Source organism: Mesoplodon densirostris, chromosome 1, assembly GCF_025265405.1.
Source record: "Mesoplodon densirostris isolate mMesDen1 chromosome 1, mMesDen1 primary haplotype, whole genome shotgun sequence".
Lineage (NCBI taxonomy): Eukaryota > Metazoa > Chordata > Mammalia > Artiodactyla > Ziphiidae > Mesoplodon > Mesoplodon densirostris.
In genome coordinates, this window is record NC_082661.1 from 200,360,458 (window position 1) to 200,373,007 (window position 12,550).

At 35.9% G+C, this 12,550-nt stretch overlaps 1 protein-coding gene across 3 annotated transcripts in view; it reads right to left on the reverse strand.

The window, feature by feature from the left end:
• The window catches only part of MAPK10 (mitogen-activated protein kinase 10), a 189,572-nt gene that overhangs the window by 55,075 nt on the left and 121,947 nt on the right, over positions 1–12,550 (reverse strand). The window lies entirely within an intron of this gene.

Below are 12,550 nucleotides of genomic sequence, written 5' to 3' on the forward strand. Positions count from 1 at the left end.
ATATAATATCATATTATATGGGGTACTACTCATGTGAAGTATAAAAGCTATTCAATATAAAGTTCAAAATATTTGCCAATTTATTTTCCAGTAGTTACTCCATATTGCTCTATAATAAACTTTGTTCTCAAAAGAACTCTCAATTCCGAGGACATTGTAAAAATCAGGATAGAAATATATATATATTCATAAGACATAGGTCTGGATTCAGATTTTCATGGTTATGTCTTGAGTTGTTTTGTTACTTTAAAAATATTTTTACTCTTTTTTCATTTGAAAATGTCATTTTCCTCTCAAAAGTCTCCCTCAAATTCTAGTAATATGAAATATGAATAGATAACTTAATGCACAATTGTAACTAATGTCTGTTTTCATTATAAATGAGCACAGGAAGAGGAAATATTACAAGCCAAAACACATTGAAAAACTCAAAGTTGACAATTTGAGTTAAAGGCTTTTGTTCACTGGCAGCAGATTGCTCATGGAGTACTGTGGGACATGAAATATCCAAAGGCTGATATTTGAAGCATGATGTATATGCATCTCAGTATAACCTATTTCATCTTATAAATCTATTTATTATTGTAATCTATATTTACTTAAAAGCAAAAAATGGAGAGATATTTCACATATAAGCAAATCTAATATACATTAATATGTGTCACAATGTAGAATTTTCATTAAGCTATTGAAGGTTAATCTTTGGGGCCACTCATTTGTACAGGTCCCTTGCAAAACTATGTGCCTAGTTTTGTATTTGTAATATTAATTTTTTTTTTACATAACATCCACCTCCAACTGCATGATATTCTGGCCTCACAAAAGCTAGATCTGACTCTACCTGTATTTTGAAACTGGAAGAGGTCTTGGAGATCATTTAAACTGACCTCTGTATTTTGTAGCTGAAAAATGTCAAGGTCTTTTAAAATTGGTATGTAAAATGACTTTAAACAAAAGAGCTCATACAAACAGCTCCAAACACTAAAAGAAATACAGAATGCTATTTAACAGGAGTTTTGGTGACTCTGTACTCTGCTCTATGAGACCCTTCCTAAAAGATTACATCCATTTCTGGGTATAACACTGTATAAGAAAAAGTTAAGAAGGGACAATGAAGTTTATATGAGGTAAAAAGAAAATGCTATATGAGGCATACTTGATAAAATTTTTTATGTTTCAACTCAAAAAGGAAGAAGACAACCCCAACCCCTCCCCATCCTAGCACTTTGATCCCTCTTATCCTTTAGCTGTTATCACCTTCTAATATATTGTGCTTCTATTTTAAATTTCATGATGACAAGGATTTTCATCAGTTTGTTTACTTACATATCTGTAGATATAAGCACATAGTAAGTGCTCAAAAATATTTGATGAATAATTGAATGTCTACTTTATGTCCAATTACAGTTTTTTCATGGAGATAATGTGAAGAATAGTGGAGAGAAGGTATTCAAAGAAATAAAAGCTGAGAAATTCCAGGAATTGGAGATAGGCTGGAATTCAGGCAACACAGTGAATCCCAAGAGATAAATAAAAAGGAATACAAACCTAGTCACATAGGAGAGAAACAGCAGATAACCAAAGACCAAGAAAAAGGACAGACTATGCCCAAAGATGACTATCACACTGACAGTTAATTATTCACCAGTAATATTGAAAACAAAAAGCCAGTGGAATAACACTTCTAAAATGCTGAAAGAAATAGCTGTCAATCTAAAATTCAACAAAGCTCTCTTTCAAGTAAGGGAACACTAATCAAAAAACAGAGTTTTATTGTCAAAGACTCCCATTAAAGGATGTACTTCAGAAGGAAAGAAAATAATCTCAAAGTAAAGGACCAAATTGCAAGAAATAATGATAAACCAAGAAAATGATAATCAGAAGGATTAATCTAAAGAAACTCTACCTGTATGCAATCCAATGATAATATTGTCAATTTATGAGGCTAAAAGAAGAGAATTAAAATACTGGGCATAGAGAGTATATGTAAATTGGTATAGTAATGATCTAAATTATGAACATGTGCTAAGATTCTTCTGCATTCAGGAGAAGGATAAAAATTGTCTGAATTAAAACAGCAATTCTCCACAAATTGAACTACACGTTCAATACAATTCCAATATAAATACCAATAGGGATCATTTTACAGAAGTTAGCAAGCCAATCTAAAATATTTGAGGAAGAGAAACAGTTCATTAAACACTAAGCTACTTCTGAAGATAACAAAGAAGTTGGATATTTACCCTACCTTATACGTGTATAGTGTACATCTGTATTCATTAAGAAAGGGTAGGAGGAGCTTCAAGATGGCGGAAGAGTAAGACGCGGAGATCACATTCCTCTCCACAAATACATCAGAAATACATCTACATGTGGAACAGCTCCTACAGAACACCTACTGAACGCTGACAGAAGACCTCAGACCTCCCAAAAGGCAAGAAACTCCCCACGTACCTGAGTAGGGCAAAAGAAAAAAGAATAAACAGAGACAAAAGAATAGGGACGGGACCTGCACCAGTGGGAGGGAGCTGTGAAGGAGGAAAGGTTTCCACACACTAGAAGCCCCTTCGTGGGCAGAGACTGCAGGTGGCGGAGGGGGGAAGCTTCGGAGCCACGGAGGACAGCGCAGCAACAGGGGTGCGGAGGGCAAAGTGGAGAGATTCCCGCACAGAGGATCGGTGCCGACCGGCACTCACCAGCCCGAGAGGTTTGTCTGCTCGCCCGCCAGGGCGGGTGGGGCTGGGAACTGAGGCTCGGGCTTCCGTCGGAGCGCAGGGAGAGGACTGGTGTTGGCGGCGTGAACACAGCCTGCAGGGGTTAGTGCACCACGGCTAGCCAGGAGGGAGTCCGGGGAAAAGTCTGGAGCTGCCGAAGAGGCAAGAGACTTTTTCTTCCCTCTTTGTTTCCTGGTGCGCGAGGAGAGGGGATTAAGAGCGCTGCTTAAAGGAGCTCCAGAGAAGGGCGCGAGGGGCGGCTATCAGCGTGGACCACAGAGACGAGCATGAGACACTAAGGCTGCTGCTGCTGCCAATAAGAAGCCTGTGTGCGAGCACAGGTCACTCTCCACACCTCCCTTCTGGGGAGCCTGTGCAGCCCGCCACTGCCAGGGTCCCAGGATCCAGAGACAACTTCCCCGGGAGAATGCACAGCGCGCCTCAGGCTGGTGCAACATCACCCAAGGCTCTGCCGCTGCAGGCTCGCCCCACATCTGTAACCCTCCCTCCCTCCAGGCCTGAGTGAACCAGAGACCCCAAATCAGCTGCTCCTTTAACCCCGTCTTGTCTGAGCAGAGAAGAGAAGCCCTCAGGCGACCTACAGGCAGAGGCAGGTCCAAATCCAAAGCTGAACCCCAGGAGTTGTGCAAACAAAGAAGAGAAAGGGAAATTTCTCCCAGCAGCCTCAGGAGCAGCGGATTAAATCTCCACAATCAAGTTGATGTGCCTTGCATCTGTGGAATACCTGAATAGACAATGTATCATCCTAAGTTTAGGAGGTGGACTTTGGAAGCAATGATATATATATATTTTTTTCCCTTTTTCCCTTTTTGTGAGTGTGTATGTGTATGCTTCTGTGTGTGATTTTGTCTGTATAGTTTTGCTTTTACCATTTGTCCTAGGGTTCTGTCATCAGTTTTTTTTTTTTTAGTATAATTTTTAGCACTTGTTATCTTTGGTGGATTTGTTTTTTAGTTTGGTTGCTCTCTTCTTTCTTTCTTCTTTTTTTAATTACTTAAATTTTTTTAAATAATTCTCTTTTATTTTAATAACTATTTTATTTTATCTTCTTCTTCCCTTCTTTCTTTTTTTTTCTCCCATTTATTCTGATCCGCATGGATGACAGGCTCTTGGTGCTCCAGCCAGGTGTCAGGGCTCTGCCTCTGAGGTGGGAGAGCCAAGTTCAGGACACTGGTCCACAAGAGACATCCCAGCTCCACGTAATATCAAACAGCAAATTCTCCCAGAGATCTCCATCTCAACGCAAAGACACAGCTCCACTCAACGACCAGCAAGCTACACTGCTGGACACCCTATGCCACACAACTAGCAAGACAGGAACACAACCCCATCCATTAGGAGAGAGGCTGCCTAAAATCATAAGAAGGCCACAGACAACCCAAAACACACTACCAGATGTGGACCTGCCCACCAGAGAGACAAGATCGAGATTCATCCACCAGAAAACAGGCACTTGTCCCCTCCACAAGGAAGCCTACACAACCCACTGAACCAACCTTAGCCACTGCAGACAGACACCAAAAACAATGGGAACTACGAACCTGCAACCTATGAAAAGGAGACCCAAAACACAGTAAGTTAAGCAAAATGAGAAGACAAAAAAACACACAGCAGATGAAGGAGCAAGGCAAAACCCCACCAGACCTAACAAATGAGGAGGAAATAGGCAGTCTACCTGAAAAAGAATTCAAAATAATGATAGTAAAGATGATCCAAAATCTTAGAAATAGAATGGAGAAAATACAAGAAACATTTAACAAGGACCAAGAAGAACCAAAGAGCAAACAAGCAGTGATGAACAACAAAATAAATGAAATTTAAAATTCTCTAGAAGGGATCAATAACAGAAGAATGGATAAGTGACCTAGAAGATAAAATAGTGCAAATAACTACTGCAGAGAAGAATAAAGAAAAAAGAATGAAAAGAATTGAGGACAGTCTCAGAGACCTCTGGGACAACATTAAACACACCAACATTAGAATTATAGGGGTCCCAGAAGAAGAAGAGAAAAAGAAAGGGACTGAGAAAATATTTGAAGAGATTATAGTTGAAAACTTCCCTACTATGGGAAAGGAAATAGTTAATCAAGTCCAGGAAGCACAGAGAGTCCCATATAGGATAAATCCAAGGAGAAACATGCCAAGACACATATTAATCAAACTATCAAAAATTCAATCCAAAGAACAAATATTAAAAGCAGAAAGGGAAAAACAACAAATAACACACAAGGGAATCCCCATCAGGTTAACAGCTGATCTTTCTGCAGAAATTCTGCAAGCCAGAAGGGAGTTGCAGGACATATTTAAAGTGATGAAGGAGAAAAACCTATAACCAAGATTACTCTACCCAGCAAGGATCTCATTCAGATTTGATGGAGAAATTAAAACCTTTACAGATAAGCAAAAGCTGAGAGAATTCAGCACCAGCAAACCAGCTTTACAACAAATGCTAAAGGAACTTCTCTAGGCAGGAAACACAAGAGAAGGAAAAGACCTACAATAACAAACACAAAACAATTAAGAAAATGGTAATAGGTATGTACATATCGATAATTACTTAAAATATAAATGGATTAAATATAGACTAGCTGAATGGATATAAAAACAAGACCTGTACATAGGCTGTCTACAAGAGACCCACTTCAGACCTAGGAACACATACAGACTGAAAGGAGATGGAAAAAGATATTCTTTGCAAATGGAAATCAAAAGAAAGCTGGAGTAGCAATTCTCATATGAGACAAAATAGACTTTAAACAAAGATTATTACAAGAGACAAAGATAGGACACTACATAATGATCAAGGAATCAATCCAAGAAGAAGATATAACAGTTGTAAATATTTATGAACCCAACAGAGGAGTACCTCAATACATACGACAAATGCTAACAGCCATAAAAGGGGAAATCAACAGTAACACAATCATAGTAACACCCCACTTTCACCAAAGGACAGGTCATCCAAAATGAAAATAAATAAGGAAACACAAAGTTTAAATGATAAATTAAACAAAAAGGACCTAATGGATATTTATAGGACATTCTATCCTAAAACAACAGAATACACATTTTTCTCAAGTGCTCATGGAATAGTCTCCAGGATAGATAATATCTTGGGTCACAAATCAAGCCTTGGTAAATTTAAGAAAATTGAAATCATATCAAGTATCTTTTCTGAAAGCTATGCTATGAGACTAGATATCAATTACAGGAAAAAATCTGTAAAAATACAAACACATGGAGGCTAAACCATACACTACTTTATAACCAAGAGATCACTGAAGAAATCAAAGAGGGACTCAAAAAATACCTAGAAAAAGGACAATGAAAACATGATGACCCAAAACCTGTGGGATGCAGCAAAAGCAGTTTTGAGAGGGAAGTTTATAGCAATACAATCCTACCTTAGGAAAAAACATCTCAAATAAACGACATAATCTTATACCTAAAGCAATTAGAGAAAGAAGAACCAAAAAACCCCAAAGTTAGCAGAAGGAAAGAAATAATAAAGATAAGATCAGAAGTAAATGAAAAGGAAATGGAGGAAATGATAGCAAAGATCAATAATATTAAAAGCTGGTCCTTTGAGAAAATAAACAAAATTGATAAACCATTAGTCAGACTCATCAAGAAGAAAAGGGAGAAGACTCAAATCAATAGAATTAGAAATGAAAAAGAAGTAACAACTGACACTGCAGAAATACAAAGGATCATGAGAGATTCCTACAAGCAACCCTAGGCCAATAAAATGGACAACTTGGAAGAAATGGACAAATTCTTAGAAAAGCACAAACTTCTGAGACTGAACCAGGAAGAAATAGAAAATCTGAACAGACCAATCACAAGCACTGAAATTGAAACTGTGATTAAAAATCTGCCAACAAACAAAAGCTCAGGACCAGATGGCTTCACAGGCAAATTCTATCAAACATTTAGAGAAGAGCTAACACCTATCCTTCTCAAACTCTTACAAAATATAGAAGAGGGAGGAACACTCCCAAACACATTCTATGAGGCCACCATCACCCTGATACCAAAATCAGACAAAGATGCCACAAAAAAAGAAAACTACAGGCCAATATCAGTGATGAACATAGATGCAAAAATCCTCAACAAAATACTAGCAAATAGAATCCAACAGCACATTAAAAGGATCATACACCATGATCAAGTGGGGTTTATCCTGGGAATGCAAGGATTCTTCAATATACGCAAATCAATCAATGTGATACACCATATTAACAAATCGAAGGAGAAAAACCTCATGATCATCTCAATAGATGCAGAGAAAGCTTTTGACAAAATTCAACACCCATTTAAGATAAAAAACCACGGGCTTCCCTGGTGGCGCAGTGGTTGAGAGTCCACCTGCCGATGCAGGGGACACGGGTTCGTGCCCCGATCCCGGAGGATCCCACATGCCGCGGAGCGGCTGGGCCCACGAGCCATGGCCGCGGACCCTGTGTGTCCAGAGCCTGTGCTCCTCAACGGGAGAGGCCGCAGCAGTGAGAGGCCCGCGTACAGCAAAAAAAAAAAAAAAAAAAAAAAAAAAAAACCACCAGAAAGTAGGCACAGAGGGAACTTTCCTCAATACAATAAAGGCCACATATTACAAACTCACAGCCAACATCATCCTCAATGGCAAAAAACTGAAACCATTTCCACTAAGATCAGGAACAAAACAAGGTGGCCCACTCTCACCACTATTATTCAACATGGATTTGGAAGTTTTAGCCAAGGCAATCAGAGAAGAAAAAGAAATAAAAGGAATCCAGATTGGAAAAGAAGAAGTAAAGCTGTCACTCTTTGCAGATGACATGGTGATATACATAGAGAATTCTAAAGATGCTACCAGAAAACTAAGAGAGCTAATCAATGAATTTGGTAAAGTAGCAGGATACAAAATTAATGCACAGGAATCTCTCGCATTCCTATACACTAACAATGGAAAATCTGAGAGTGAGATTTAAGAAAACACTCCCATTTACCACTGCAACAAAAAGATTAAAATATCTAAGAATAAACTTACCTAAGGAGACAAAAGAACTGTATGCAGAAATTATAAGACACTGATGAAAGAAATTAAAGATACTACAAATATATGGAGAGATATACCATGTTTTTGGATTGGAAGAATCAACATTGTGAAAATGACTATACTACCCAAAGCAATCTACAGGTTCAATGCAATCCCTGTCAAACTACCACTGGCAGTTTTCACAGAACTAGAACAAAAGATTTCACAATTTGAAAGGAAACACAAAAGACTCCAAATAGAGAATGCAATCTTGAGAAAGAAAAACAGAGTGGGAGGAATCAGGCTCCCTTACTTCAGACTATACTACAAAGCTACAGTTATCAAGACAGCCTGGTACTGGCACAAAAACAGAAATATAGATCAATGGAATAGGGTAGAAAACCTGGAGAGAAACCCATGCACATATGGTCACCTTATGTTTGATAAAGGAGGCAAGAATATGCAGTGGAGAAAGGACAGCCTTTTCAATAAGTGGTGCTGGGAAAACTGGACAGCTACATGTAAAAGAATGAAACTACAACATTACCTAACTCCATAGAAAAAAATAAACTCAATATGGATTAAAGACCTAAATGTCAGACCAGAAACTATCAAACTCCTGGAGGAAAACATAGGCAGAACACTCTATGACATAAATCACAGCAAGATCCTTTTTGACCCACCTCCTAGAGAAATGGAAATAAAAACAAAAATAAACAAATGGGACCTAATGAAACTTCAACGCTTTTGCACAGCCAAGGAAACCATAAACAAGATGAAAAGACAACCCTCAGAATGTGAGAAAATATTTGCAAATGAAGCAACTGACAAAGGATTAATCTCCAAAATTTACAAGCAGCTCATGCAGCTCACTGTCAAAAAAAACAAAAACCCAATCCAAAAATATGCAGAGGACCTAAATAGACATTTCTCCAAAGATATACATATTGCCAACAAACACATGAAAGGATGCCTAACATCATTAATCATTAGAGAAATGCAAATCAAAACTACAATGAGATACCATCTCACACCAGTCAGAATGGCCATCATCAAAAAATCCACAAACCATAAATGATGGAGAGGGTGTGGAGAAAAGGGAACCCTTTTGCACTGTTGGTGGAAATGTAAATTGATACAGCCGCTATGGAGAACAGTATGGAGGTTCCTTAAAAAACTAAAAATAGAACTACCATACGACCCAGCAATCCCACTACTGGGCATATACCCTGAGAAAACCATAATTCAAAAAGAGTCATGTATCACAATGTTCTTTGCAGCTCTATTTGCAGTAGCCAGGACATGGAAGCAACCTAAGTGTCCATCATCAGATGAATGGATAAAGAAGATGTGGCCCATATATTGACCCATATAATTGAATATTACTCAGCCATAAAAGGAAATGAAATTTGAGTTATTTGTAGTGAGGCGGATGGACCAATAGACTGTCATACAGAGTGAAGTAAGTCAGATAGAGAAAAATAAATACTGTATGCTAACACACATATATGGAATCTAAAAAAAAAATGGTCATGAAGAACCTAGGGGCAAGACTGGAATAAAGACACAGACCTACTTGAAAATGGACTTGAGGATATGGGGAGGAGGAAGGTTAAGCTGGGACAAAGTGAGAGAGCAGCATGGACATATATACACTACCAAATGTAAAATAGATAGCTAGTGGGAAGCAGCTGCATAGCACAGGGAGATCAGCTTGGTGCTTTGTGATTACCTAGAGGGGTAGGATAGGGAGGGTGGGAGAGAGGGAGATGCAAGAGGGAAAAGATATGGGGACATATGTATATGTATAACTGATTCACTTTGTTATAAAGCAGAAACTATCACACTACTGTAAAGCAATTATACTCCAATAAAGACGTTGGAAAAAAAAAAAAAAAGAAAGGGTAGTCGTGGTATAGAGATAGACATACAAGCCAGTGGAACAGAATATAGAGCCCAGAATCTAATACTCTTTCCCGCTAAATGTGAAAACTTATAGGTCAATGAAGAAATAATAAGTTAGTCAGTAAATGGAACTGACATCCCTCTTTCACATCATACACAAAAATCATTTCCAAGTGAACTAAAGGCTTAAATATAAGAGATTAAACTTTAAAACATTCACAGCAGAATTACAAGAGAATATAAAGGCATCAAAGAATTCTTAAACAAGACATAAAAATACATGAAATATAAAAAATAAAATAAAAACAGTTTGCCAAATTCTAAAATCACTATACAATAAAATGGGAAAATAATCTAAATATAGGGAGAAGATATTTGCAACACATAAAATGGACAAAGATTAGGTACTGGAATAAATAAAGAACTCCTACTAATCTGTTTTTTAAAATACAATAGAAAAAAATTGTTTAAAAAAAACTTTTAAACATATTACCAAGGGGGAAATACTAATGGCCAATAAACAGGACAAGATGCTTGTAAAGTGAATGTAAATAAAAGATCCAATGAAATAGGATTTTATATCCAAGAGATTGCTAACAAATTTAAAAACAAATCTGACAATATCAAGAGTTGGTGAGGATGTTGAGTAGACACTTACATTTATATACTTTTACTCTAGAAATCAATCTGATGTTACATAGTCAAGTTTAATATGTGCACACCTATGAGGCCATGCATTTATCATAAAGAACATTGTCCATGTGCTCCAGGAGACATATATTCATTGTTTATGAAAGCAAAAACAAAAACTCAATCTATTCCAAAGTCTATTTATAGGAGAATGGATTTATTGTAGAATACTCATAGACTGGAATAGTATACAGTAATGAAAATGAATGAACTATTTCTGATTCATCAACATGGATAAATCTTAAAAATATAATATTAACAAAAAAAGCAAGTCACAAAATAATGATAGTACAATATGTAAAACAGATAAAACTAAATAATATGTTGCTTAGGGTTAAGTATGAATGTGGTAAAAATGTAAGGAAAGTCAAGGAGATTGTAAAAACATATCTTTAGGACTGTGGTGTCCTCTGAGGAAGAGAAAGGATATAATTGAGGAGGAGCACACAAAAAAATTCAAAGGTATTGGTAATGTTCTACTTTTTAACCTGAGTGGTAGTATATGTTCGTTCATTTTATTGATCTTCTTCAAAAGCTGTGAATTTAACATTAATTCACTTGTGTAATATAAAATATTTTGTAATTTTTAAAGTAAAATTGTCTGCCAGGGTGAAATTCATTAGGAGATACCCCAATAGAAAAGTATCTCAATAGTTGAATTCTGACTCTTCTGCAGAAAGTTAAGCACATTTAATTTGAATAAAATTCAATTAGTATGTATCTTAAAATACATCTATTAATAAAGTAGCATATAAATGAAATGTTTTGGGGTATCAATTTCTCAATGCTAAAAATACTGTGTTGACTTTGTTTAGGCATAAAAGATAAAGGGCATAAGACCTTATTAATATTTTAAGCTTTGCTGTTGAGTTATTTTATATATTAAGAATATATGCATAGCTCATATTGCAAGGACTTTTATCAATCATTTACTTTGGGAATGTCTTCATATAAATAAGGATATGTTGATTAAAAATAATATGACCCCCTATGGTATATTGTATAGATGTATACTATACATATTATATATCTAATAGATATAGATATGATTTTATTGCCACTTCCAGAAAAGTCATATTTAATAATAGGGAATTTAAAAAAAAATAAGTAATGTCGTTCATTTTAAAAGCTTAATGTTATGATACTCAGTGTTCATAATTTGTTTGCTTGAAAAGTACTGATTTAAACTTACCTACATGTTTGAAATCGTGAAAAGACCACATCTTACAATGAGAGAAGATGCTTTCGAAAATAATTCCCATTTGCCCTTCAAAAAATTTACAAATGTATCCTTACACAAATGCTCCAGAAATGACCCAATATAAAAATATCAAGCTCAAGTATTGAAAAGACATCTAATATGAGACTTTTTAACGTTAGCAGCAACCCAAAGCCTTACTTATAAGGGATTTTGACACCCAAGTTAAGAAATGATAACCAAGCAACTGCTTCCAAAAAATGGATTCTAAGAAATGTTAATCCACACTTAGTAACTCAGTTGTGGAAATCTGATTTGATTTTCTTTAATAGAAAATTTAGGAAAAATAATGAAAATCAATCATTTTAATTTACAGGTGGCAAATAATTCATTTCAGTCATCAATTATTCAAGCACAATGAACTTCTGAAAAATCAAAGAGTACAGAGTTAACAGATTGAGTCTATTTTTATCAAATGTCTAATATTAGCCAAAACTTAATAACTGTTTCATGTTCATGTTCAAAGGCCAAACTCAAGTTTATAATTCGTTGGGAATCAAAGAAATCCTGTTTGTTTAAAATCTGAAGGAATTTAGTTTTTTTCACACCAACATACTTTTAAAGAGCATTAACATAAACATGAATGTGGCAAATTTATAGATGCTACTTAGTAAAATGCATATGTAGGAGACAATACTGCAATATAGACATATTTTTTTTAGAAATAAATGTGTGTCATATATAAAACTAGACAAAAGTTTTTAGTAAGAATAGAATTAAAAGTAGTGCAGCTTTATTTTTAACTAAACAAAACATTTCAGGTTAAGTTTTTTATTCTACAAAAACTGAGTGCCTAACTTGGTCATTTTGTAAACTGGTCCTTTAATACATACAGAGAATATATGTATGCAACTATATATATGTGATATATTAATCCTCAGAGCAAATGGCTAATTATAATATGATTAGGCTATAATATTAGTAATTAGATTTACTTTAATTATA